This window comes from Chenopodium album, chromosome 1, assembly GCF_948465745.1.
Source record: "Chenopodium album chromosome 1, dcCheAlbu1.1, whole genome shotgun sequence".
Classification (NCBI taxonomy): Eukaryota; Viridiplantae; Streptophyta; class Magnoliopsida; order Caryophyllales; family Amaranthaceae; genus Chenopodium; species Chenopodium album.
The window spans coordinates 34,083,037-34,095,058 of NC_137834.1; the positions used below are offsets into that span (position 1 = coordinate 34,083,037).

The 12,022-nt window shown below is 36.6% G+C and overlaps 1 non-coding gene across 1 annotated transcript; it reads right to left on the reverse strand.

Moving 5' to 3' along the window:
* Window positions 1–11,564: 11,564 nt before the first annotated feature.
* On the reverse strand, window positions 11,565–11,669 carry LOC145565459 (small nucleolar RNA R71). Its single transcript, XR_014095037.1, has one exon. It is a non-coding gene; the product is annotated as a small nucleolar RNA R71 (small nucleolar RNA).
* Window positions 11,670–12,022: the final 353 nt, after the last annotated feature.

Consider the following 12,022-nt stretch of genomic DNA (forward strand, 5'->3'; position numbering starts at 1 on the left):
ATGAGTGAGGGAAAGTTTATCTTTATTTTCTTAGACAGACAAAAGATCACAGCCATGTCCATTAGACATGCTTCCCCTTTCTTTGATGTTCGAGGCAGAATGGTTTTCTTCAATAAATTGAACAACAACTTGTTCAATGGGCTTAAGTTATTGTGACTCATGATGTTCTTCCCCCTTTTTCCTCCAAGGGCTTCAACTATGTCACCACTCAAATACTTTCCAACCTTTACACTGGTCTTCCCTTTGATGTAGGTCTCATATCCAACAATAGGTGCTTTTAGAATTTTTCCTAGGATTTCAACATTGAACTCAATTTTTACACCATCAATTTCACTAGATATAACTCCCAATTTTACTTCAAAATTCTAACAAAACTTAGTCATAGCAAACGGGTACATGTAGTTATTAGAGGCTTTAGACAACAAATATTCCCAACTTTGGAACTTAATTAAATCAAGAAATTCTAGGAACCTAGCTTTTCTACACCAAGTCAAATCAATGCGATGACCTACAACATACCTTCTTGCTAGCGATTCAAGCTTAGCTTGATCAATGATCTCTTCATCTTCTTCCTTCTCAAAGTTTTCTCCCTCCGAGTCCTCTAATTTTTCAACAAAATCCTCAACTTCTTGAATGTGTTCCTCAACTGTCTTTCTCTTCTCTTTCATCTCCTTCCACTCTTTCAACTTTTGAAGAACTGAGTCAGAAGTGAATTTCTCTGTTTCTCCAGGTTTAGGGTTTTGAGATGGAGAGGATAGATTTGGTTTGGCTTGAGGTTCTTTGTAGGATACTAAGGGGAGAGATGACACTTCTTCTTGTTCCTGGTTTTGGAGGTTGTGAGAGCTTTCGGAGGAGCTAATTGAAGTTATGATAACCATGGTTTTATCTTGAGGGGTAGAAGTTTGTAGAAGGTTTTTCCCAGTGGGTAATTTTTATTTGAGAGTGATGATGGAAAGGTGGGTGAAGATTCCATTTATAATAAATGAATCGGTGTAAGGGATTTTAAGAGATTTCACTATTCAATCATTAATTAAACAATTTCAATTAATTTTTCAAATTTGAAATTAACAAGATGAATTTGCCAAAATCCTTTTCTTTCCAAATTCATTTAATTTCCCAAAAAAAACTTTCTGAAAATAAAACCACACAATTGGAACACGCTTTCTACACATGTGCAATGTACATAATTAATAACTTACACAGTTAAGCGTTTTAAAGAACTTACCTCTAGTAATTAACAACGGTGACACTTCAGCTATGTTTAACACACCAAGATTGTGAAAAATGCTCTTTTAGCTCTATTTACATTATTTTTGATATTGCCATATCTTGGAACTGCAGATGCAATCAATTCAGCTTAATCATCCGAAGTTCCAATCTCAATTTCTCAAATCTTTCTCTGCTCAAGGGCTTGGTTAGAATATCTGCAATTTGATTTTCGGTATGTGTAGACACCCATTTGAGTCTCCCCAAAACCAAACCCAGTGATGAGTACCTTTCACGTCGAATCATAATCGAATGAAGTGAAAGTGTGGAAAGTTTAGTGTTGCGGATAGTTTTAATTTCTTTTCTCTTCTCACTGTTTTTGAAAACCTATTTTAAGAAAACAGCCAATCCAGTTTGGTTGGTCCATGATATGGGTCCAATAGTAGCGTAGGTGGATGGGGCTTGAAAATAGCTTTCCAACGATATATTATAAGCCCAATTCAGATGAATAATGAGGAAGTTATGGCCAAATCACGAAACTGGGCCCGGTTTGAGCCTTATATGCGGCCCAATGATCTAAGGGAGGGCCTAATATGGATTTATCATTCCTAATGCAATTAGGAATGGTTTTAGTCTTCTAAATTCTCCTAGAAGGTTCTTTTCATTCCTAATTCAATTTGCATTAATAAATTGACTTTTGTTGACTTTTTAGAATTTTAATCTGAATAAAAGAGTGTTTTTGAGGAAAATAATTTTTTATCCTCCTGTACGGTTAAATTTTATCTGAATTTAGAAAACGCGTAAAAAAAACTGATTAGCGCCTACACCAGCATTAGCGCCAGGCGCTAGCGTTAGCGTCTGGCACTAACTTCGTTTTTTCACATCAGAATTCTGGTTTATTTTTTTATCTTTTTTGTTGATTTTCTCTATAAATAGCCTCCTCAAAACTTCGTTTTCAATGATCAATTCTCATCTCTAATCTACAATCTACAATCATCAATTCTCTAATTCTCTTCTCTAAAGCTTATTCTTTCTCTCTTTCCTAAACCAACCTTCATACAAAATTCCGCATTCACAAGATCTAGACACACCTAGGATAATTCGAAGTTGCCTTTGCCCTAGACGTGAAAGGTTTTAATTTTTTGAGGGTTTGGTCCCTAATCTCTCTTTCAATTATTTAATGTAATTGTTTGATTTTATTATTTTCCTTTAAGTTACTAATGCGTGTATTTTGTTATTAGAAAGATGTACGAGGCATCCAAGTAAGTGCTTTAATTGATTTATTGATATTATGATATAGAAATCATGTCTAGATTGTTATTATAAATTCCTAGTGTCATGTTAGGATGCTTTTCTTAATTTGATGTTTAGGGTGACAACAATAAATTCCTAGTATCATGTAGGGTAAAGAATATAATGTCAATTATGATTTTTATGATGCCTTTTATTGTCTTTCCTAATAGTATCTTGTTAGGGTTAAAGATTTGATTTTTATTGTTTAGTGACATGCTAGGGTTTGTTATTAATCTTGTTAGTATCATGCCTAGGATCTTGCTATTAATATTATGCTTTAACATGATTCTGATTGTTATTATTTTTATTTTTATTATTATGTTGCTTGATTATATTTATTGTTATTGCTTGATCACGCTTTTTATGCATGTTTAAAGGGAATTTGTACTTGTAATCACACTTAATAAGATAATTAATAATCTTGTTTAGGGTTAATATGATTATAATTCAAGTGATCGCCAATAATAGTTTTATTTGTTCATTAATATTCAACCAACATAGATAAATAGGTTTAGGGTAAACCTTATGATTGCATGTTAGTTAGAAAGTGCACATGAATACGATCAGAATAAAGTAGAGGCCTATTTTTAGGGCAGGTTCAATCTCTTTTAGGTTGGATTTGTACCTTCATCCTTGAACTACCAGTCATGGTTCTAGACCTATTGGAGTTGACGATCTCTTGGATCGTTAAGGGGTGTAACCTTCACCCAGTGAACGGTTTACAAATACCTAAAACTTATTGGCGATTCTTTTGCTCTATCTTCTTTCCCTTTGGACTCCACCGTACTTTAGTGTATGGTCACAATGGGGTTCAAGCTAGGGGTAATGCTTGAAATATTCCCTACAGTATTTGGCGACTCCACTGGGGATGATTTCTATTTTAATTCCTGAAATTTATTTCGGCAATGATTTAGAATGAGTGGATGAGACTCTAAAAGTTTTAAGTATTTCGTGTGCGTAATTTTGATTAACATTATTGTCATATGCATAAAACAGATCTCATTGGAAAGACCATCCGTAATGAGTTAAAAACATAAGATTTTTATGCGTAGGAAATTTGAGGAATATCTTTCACAACTAGGATCGAAATAATGCTGCGTGAAACTGGAAAATTTTATCGAGCACAGAAAGCTGCTGAGGCATGTAGGAACTAGCGTCAGCGAATAAAGACTAGCGTCAACTTTTTGACGTTAGCCCCAGGTGACAGCTTCTGTCGCCAGGCGCTAAAGCCAAAAAGTGGCACTAGACTCTGGTTGCTGGCGCCAAGTTCTTCCAATACCGAGCCAGAAATATGCGTTCTAATTTCGACCAGTTTTTAGCAATGGTTGCTCGATCCTACTTCCTGATTGAGTTTTCCTCACTTTTATGAAACCCATATGTGTTTTACATATTGACATAACCCTTTGGGAATTCATGCTCCATCTACCTGATTGAACGCTCTGAGCAACAAAGGGTACATCCGAGAATGTTGAATTCACCAAACCATGGAAGCGAGTTTTTCTAAACTCGCGGTGTCCCATCCACTCGCGCCAACCCTTCACGGTTAGGCTTCCGCGCGGTGCATCCGTACAATTAACCACGGACCCTCTATTGACTAACCCATATCCCGAACTTTAGAGAACTAGAGCCATGGTTAGGTTGCAAACTCATTGCATCATGTTGTGCCTACTTGACTAATTGTGCATTATTGGTTGCGCATACTCTATGTGTTTTTTCCTAACCGTTTGTTTGACTTGTGCTAAGATTAAATAAATTAATTTATGACTAAAATAACTTTTCCTAATTGATTAATTAATTAATTAATTTGAGTAAATAAAGTTTAATATATAATCAGAGTTGACTTAGTATGACTTTAGGCATATCCTGTAGAGTAATAATACCGAAAACAGTTTCATATCGACGCTCCAGCAATGGCGCCAAAATTTGAACTGTAGCACCACTCTGTGGAGTGTAACGCCTGGCAACAATCCTGTTGTCTGGCGCTACACTACAAAGAGAGGCGCCAGTCTTGTCGTTTTGGCGACATTTCGGTTTATCGCTCGAGTCATCACTTTATGTCTAGTTGAGCAGTTTTCAAGTCGATTCAGTTAATTTTTACTTGTTAAGTCATTAATCGAGTCTAAGCACTAAGTCCCATGGTCTTACACAAGAGTCAAAGCCTGTCACCTACACTTACTAGCCTTATCACACACTTTTTATATGTCACCATGACCATGTCTTAGGTTCGTGCATGAGTCGGTTTTTTCCATCATTTCAGTTGGGGGTACATTCTACTCCTAATTTTTCATATCTCTCCATCTACATCATTTTTCTTCACATCACAACACCCATTCTTCCTACCTTCTCTCATCTATGCATGTTGAATAGAGTTGAGTCAAATAATTAACAATGAATATCCCTAATTTCCCTTTCCACAGTACTTGGTCAAGGAGAGAAGGGCGATTAATCAAGGACAACACCTTTGTTCAAGTCTTACTTTTTGATAAACCGATTCGTCAAAAGAGGAAAGCTAAGAAGCTAATGGCAACTCAAGAAGAAGTCAACGAACTTAGGAATCAATTGATTATTGTGAATGAAGCATTGAAGGCTTTAACCCTCAAAATTGATGACCCTGTGAAGCAACAACAAATGAACCTTATGCAAGAAAGCTTGAGCAAGCTATCTAGTGACTATAAATTTCAGGCCATTAGTTCACAAGGGGTCTCGCTGGAAAGGGAACTTCTTCCGCATAAGTTCAATGCCAACGACATTCCAAAATTCAAGGCAACAGATAACCCTTACTTTCATCTAAGAGCTTTTGAAACTATAATGAACGTTAAGGGGATTGATAAGAAAGTCTTTCATTCCTTGTTTTCCTTATCTCTTGAAACTGTTTGCCAACAATGGTTCTTCTCCCTTGACAAAGAGAAAACCTCTACTTGGGATGCTATTGTAAACACTTTCATTGATAGATACAAGTGTAACATTCAAGTCGAAACCGATTATAGACAACTAAAAATGCTAAGACAAAAAGAGAATGAAGGCTTTACTTCTTTCTTCAATAAGTGGAGGGAAACTTCCGCTAAGATGATTGAGGTGCCCACCGAAAATGAATCTGTGAGGATGTTTATCAAGAATCTCCAAGAGAAGTATTCGAAGCATTTAAAATATCAACATAATTTGAACACTTTCAAAGCCGTTTATGACATCGGAATTGACATCAAAGATGACCTCGCAAAACAAAAAGCTACTAACAATAGTAACCACAGTGGCTGGAAAGGAAAAAAGAACGACAATCCTTCTTCTTCCGAAAACGCCCACTCTAGTAATAATGTTAGTACCTTTGACCATAATGGTGTCTTAGCCATAGACTATCAAGGATCTAAAAGGAAACCCAGGAGAGAGTTCACACCCATTGGAATGACCTACGATGCTGCTTTCGATCGTCTCTATGATCGAGGGTTAATCAAACCTATTGGCCCAACCGAGGATCCAACGCCAGAAAATCGATCTTCGAGATGGAATCCCAACTCTTATTGCAAGTACCATCGAGGACGCGGTCATACTACTGATGAATGCTATAGGTTTCAAAATCTCATTCAAGATCTCATAGAAGCAAATAAGATCCCATTGCCTCTACCTAACGAGAAGACTGGGTGATGATGAAGCAAACGACACAAGATAGAGGCGAGCTTTAATGACGAGATTTCATGACCTCTTTTTTCTATTTCTTTTTTTTATTTATCCTTTCCTCCAATAATTCTAGCATAGGCACCTTTCTTTTCCCGACCCTTAGATTAATTTTGTAGAATCTTTCTTTTTCCCTTTTAATAAAATGAGTATTTATTTCCTTGCATATGATCATTTCATTACATCGCATTAAAAAAAATAATAAAATATAAAAAGAAATAAAATAAAAAATTCCATGTCAAACTAAGCATAAGGTATACCAATGATTTGAGGCACCCCTTGTAGCCACATTATATTACCTTTCACCCATCAAATATACAATCTTTTTTTTAATAAACCACTTTGAGCCTCGTCTAACGATAGACCTTTCTTCTTCAACCCATATCTACCTAACCTTGGGATGGGATGGTGTGTAACTTATGCAATTTCAAAAGCTTGTGTGATTTCAAAAGATCAAAACAAATAAGTAAGCAAAAAAATAAATAAAAGTGTACAAAAGGGCAAGTGTTCCAATGTCTTTGATATGAAAATATCTTTGTTAAGACCACGTCTCAGATTGCGTTTCTTATCGAGTGCTCGGTACCGTGCCTGAGAAACATGAATGCCAATTGAGTGATAGACCGCATGATCATGATCGCCCACACGTATAAAAATAAAATAAATGCTAAAGCAAAAAAGAGAGCTAAAAAAAAAGTTAAAAGCCTCAAGCATAAAAATATAAAGATTCAAAAGCAAAGTTGCACACCTTGGGGGCTTATCTAGGGTCTTGATCCTTTTATCCCCTTCTTCTTCAAACCTTTAGCCTAACCACGTTACAACCCTTCAAAAGACCTTTTAGAGGTATACACATACTTGTGCAAGGTTCAGCTAGAGCTACGTTCGGCCTGATTCCTAACGGATGCGTAGGCAACCTCACATCGAGGTGCGGCCGTAATAAACATGCATTCATATTCATATTCACACAGCATGGTCATATCAAGGGGATATCCTATGCTCATCCCTATTCATTTAGAGCTAGACTTAGGGGCTTGATCCCTACATCATTAACTTACCTAGCCTAAGAGTCACCATTATTTGACTCTTCTAAAAATAATATTTTCTCCACACACTTAGCCTTTGCGGCCTAACTTTAGTGTCACTTTCACACACTGCACAGATACATGTCCAAATATACTTCCCGTAGGAACCCTTTGTCATGAAATCTTAATACAACGCTGAAGCATGCCTTGTCATATCAACATCAATCATCATTGCATCACAAAGTACGAAGTGCTTAGCCTCCGTGCCTAAGTTACCCAAATACTTTCATCATTGAGTTAATAATTGAGATAGCCTAGGATGAATTAATCCTTGAACCTTGAGAGATAGTATCAAACAACATTTGACTAAGCTCATTCAACATGCATTCGAAAACTTCGATTCTTTTTTCGCGTCTTTCTTTTTCGGGAGAAAGTCGGTACCCTCCACAAAAATGACGGAAATTTTTGCTTGTTTGCATTTTTGAGTCGCACAATTACACTATAATGCACATACGATTCATGTACACGATGAGTAATGTCATGATATCACCTTGATTTGAGTTTAACACATCGAGTCGAGTCAACCTCGAGTCAGTCAATCACAGCGAGTCAAGTTCATAACTTGAGTCACGACAAGTCAATGAGTCAAACAACACTAAGTCTTAGGTCAACCCTAAAGAAAGATAAGCAAAGTCCTATGGTCAAAGATATAAATGCAGGTGCGTCCCAGCAAGCGAAGACATTCTCGGATTTTTTTTTTCGAAAAAACCGCAAATATGACATAGGAGATTCCTCCAAGATAAGAGGAGTTACATGGATCAGTAAATTAGAGATGAAGAGCTTTAATTTACAAATGATTTGAGCGGATTTGGTTGAAAGGAAACAACCAAGCTCAAAGTTCGGAGCAAAACTAAGCAACAACGGCAGCAAGAGCAGAGTAGGGAAGCCCCAACTCCAGCACCAGACAACAAGGCTGTCGTCTGGCAACAACATCTGGCATCTGGCAACAGAATTCAGCGCCTAGCGCTAGATCTCTGCGTCTGGCGACATGGCCAATTCTTGGCGCCATCGATATTTCAGCAGCAACATAGCTCGAAGCCTCTCAGAAGGTTATTTCGACCTCATGCAGCAATTTCGGGTTCCTTAGTATGCCAGTTAGCCCCTATAAGCAAATTGACATGATTAGTAGTCGGCTCGATTACAATCGCATGACCTGACAAAAAATCGTCTCACTTAGCTTAAGCGTCTACAACACTTGCTCATTACAAGCACCAACGTATCGGTTTAAAATCAAGCACATTCTTCTTAAACGATAATATTTCCATATAAGGATTGTCACGCATTCTTCTTAAACGACAATATTTCCAAATACGGATTGTCGCGCATTCTTCTTAAACGATAATTTTTCCAAAAATTGGATTGTCATCCCCAACTGACAATATTTCCAAAAATGGATTGTCGTGCATCCTCTTCAACGAAAATTTTTCCAAGATTGGAATATCATCTCTGGCAAAGTTTCCAAGCGTGGATTGTCATTCTCCTTCTCTGTTTGGAAATTTTTTCCTAGTTCAGATTGTCATCGCTGGCAAGTTTTCCGAGATTGGATTGTCATACACCCAGTTCCCTATGGCAAAATTTCTCAAAGGATTGTTGTAGGACTCTATTCATCATAAATTTCGGCAAAGGTTCCTCAACGTGGATTGTCATTCATTTCAATAAGTGGCAAATTTTCCCGAAGTGGATTGTCGGTAGACTCTTTTTTGCAAATGTTCCAAGACGCAGATTGTCAATGGTGGCAATATTTTCCTAAAAGGATTGTCGCATAGCGTTGGCAAATTTCCAAGGTGGATTTCTTTCAAGAGTTATATTACAAGATGTGGATTGTCGATCGTAGCAAAATTCTTATGACAGATTGTTACAAAGCATTGGCAACTTTTCCCAAAAAATGGATTTTGGCAAATTTTCCAAGATACGAATTGTCGCTTCATCAAGACAACATTTCTAAGGATGGATTGTTACGAAGCATTGACAACTTTCCCTAAATCGGATTGTCATCACAACAAAAGCACCGACGACATACTGATAAGTGACTTTTATGTCACTTTTAGGGTACTTTTATGCTTATTTTCCGGTTTAGTTTCTAAAAATTTCACTAGTTTTCCGCTTCATTTCTCTCTATTTCTTATTTTCCTTATTTCATCTTTAATTTATGTATTTCAGTAGTTTTTAATAGTTTTTAGCTTATTTTCTTAATTTATTTAAATTCTCTTATTTTCTATGTTTATATTTTAAGTTTTTAGTTCTTGTTATATAATAGTAAAACAAAATATGATGAGTGACATAAAATGTCACTCTTAGGGTAGTGTTTATGCTTTGTTTTATCTTGTCTTGAGGTGTTTTGTAGTTGTTTTGTTCAAATAATGCGTTCATACATGTCTCGATGTGTTTTGGATGAAATCACGTATATGCTTAAATGTTTCCCTTTATTGCGTGTTTTCACCATTGCCTTTACCTTATTGCTTCCCTTGGTGCTTGTGCTTAGTTAATTGAAGTCTTTAATTGCAAAGAAGAGGACAAGTAAGCACGAGAGTATAATCAAAGAAGTAAGGTCCGAGGGAGCGCAAAATGTCAAAACCCGCGCAGAAGGATGTAAATTTCAGAATCGAGGCAGAGAGATTTGCGCGGGTTGTGTGCGACCTGTGCACGGGCGCACACCCATGTCGCGTGGGTGCACAACTCAGACAACAAGCCCCAACCCACAAAGGCGCGGGCGCACAGCGAGCCTTGTTCAGTGTTTTTGCGCGTATCTATTTATATTCAAGGCTTTTTTTGTACGGGATGACTGGATATTATTAGATCTTTTTCTCTAGTTTTAGGAGAGCTTCTCTCTCTAGGTTTTAGGGTTAGATTAGATAATTTTTAGAGATAGAAAGTAGATTATTGCTCAATTTTCTTCCAAGTATTCAACTTTGCTCAAGTTTAATCTTTAATCAAGCAAGAATTCAAGTTTTCATCTTTTCCTTTCTTTAGTAATTTCTAATCCTTTCCTTTAGCTTTATTTATTTGCATTTATTATTGCTTATTTTTGTTAATCTTTTTAGTTCATCTAGTTGATATTGATTTCATTGCTTTTAATCGTGTTTTGTTTTGAGTTTCTTGAGTTTGTTTCTAGTTTTGATATTATGTTTAATCTCCCTTCTCTAGGATAATCTTTTAGCTAGGGGAAGGGGGTGGAAGATAAGAGTTGATATTGGATGAATGATGATGGTTGGATTGAACTTATGTCATAAATTGATGAAAGACATATTTTTAATAGCTTGAGATTATTGTTGCATTCTATTTGATGTTTTCTAGTTTAAATGCATGAAAGTGATTTGAACTAGATTAAGATCATCTCTATTTTTATGATTGCATGAGAATGAGTTATTAAAGTGGAGTTTTTATGGATTGTGTTTCTTTATTCTCTTGATTTGATTGTAACTAATAGGATGCATGAGAATGATCGTTATTAGTGTAGACCTCTTTCATTGATTTGCCTAGACTATTTCATGAAAATGAATTGTCTAGGCAGAATCTTGTGTTCTTTGGCATGTGTTTCATGATAATCATTATTATTCCCCTCTTTCTAATCATATTTGACACCCCCGTATTCCCTTGCGTCATACTCCCTTGATTTAAATCATCATTTTCTTTCTTATTTGTAGTTTTAGTGTTCTTACAAAACAAAACCAACAAAAATAATTCCCTTTTTACTCTTGTATTAGTGATTATTGATGTTGAATTAGTGTGCTTCCCTAGTGGTTCGACCCTTTACTTGCCACTAACTAGTTTAGTGTAAGTTTAGGTATTATAAATGATTAATTTGATTAGGGTAGTAGCTTAACGACCTATCTTATCCCAATCAAGTTTTGGCGTCGTTGCCGGGGAAGCAACTTGTTTAACATTTATTTTTGCTATTGTTAGAGTCTTTTTATTTGCTTTCCTTTCTTTTATTTTTCTTGTTAATCCTACTTGTCATTGCTAATTTTGTGCTTAGCTTTGTTGTATTCAAAGAGAGATATGGTAAGACAAGAGGATGACCTTCTTTTAAGGGAGTTTGGAAATTCGGAAATCTATGAGCTCACGGGTGGTATACTTCTCCCGACCACCGAGACTAATTTCACAATCCATCCACAATATGCTAGGATGGTGCAAATTGAGCAATTTTCCGGAGGCGTAAGTGAAGACCCCATTGAGCATTTGGACCGATTCCTTGAGTTGTGTGCAATGATGCAAACAAATGAAGTGAGCCAAGATTACATTTGTATGCATCTCTTTCGGCAATCTCTCACCGGAAGAGCAAAGAAATGTCTCAAGCTTTTGAAGCCCAACTCTCTCACCACATGGAAGGATAGCTTCCTTTGAGCAAGAACCGGATAAAACTCTTGGGGAAGCATGGGAAAGGTTTAAGGATTTGATAAGAGCATGTCCTCATCATGAATTCAACCGTAATTTGCTCATGAGATTCTTTTATGATGGCTTGGAGCCAATGTCAAGGACCAATCTAGATGTGGGTGCCGATGGCCAATTGATTAAGATCCCTCAAAGGCAAGTTGAAGCTACAATTGAAGAAGTGGCTACAAGCTATTCTTGGGGAGGCCAAAGAAGTTCCCAAGGGAAGCAAGGAGATCTTTATGAGTTGGAGAAATTCGGCCAACTTAAGCACTTAGTTGAGCTCTTGAATGAAGGTCTTTCCAAGTTGAACTCAAGTGGTTGTTTGTGTTCAAAACCTTCACAAATCATTGATTTCTCATGTGCTTGTTGTGGTGGGACGGATAATGATGCATCGTATTGTA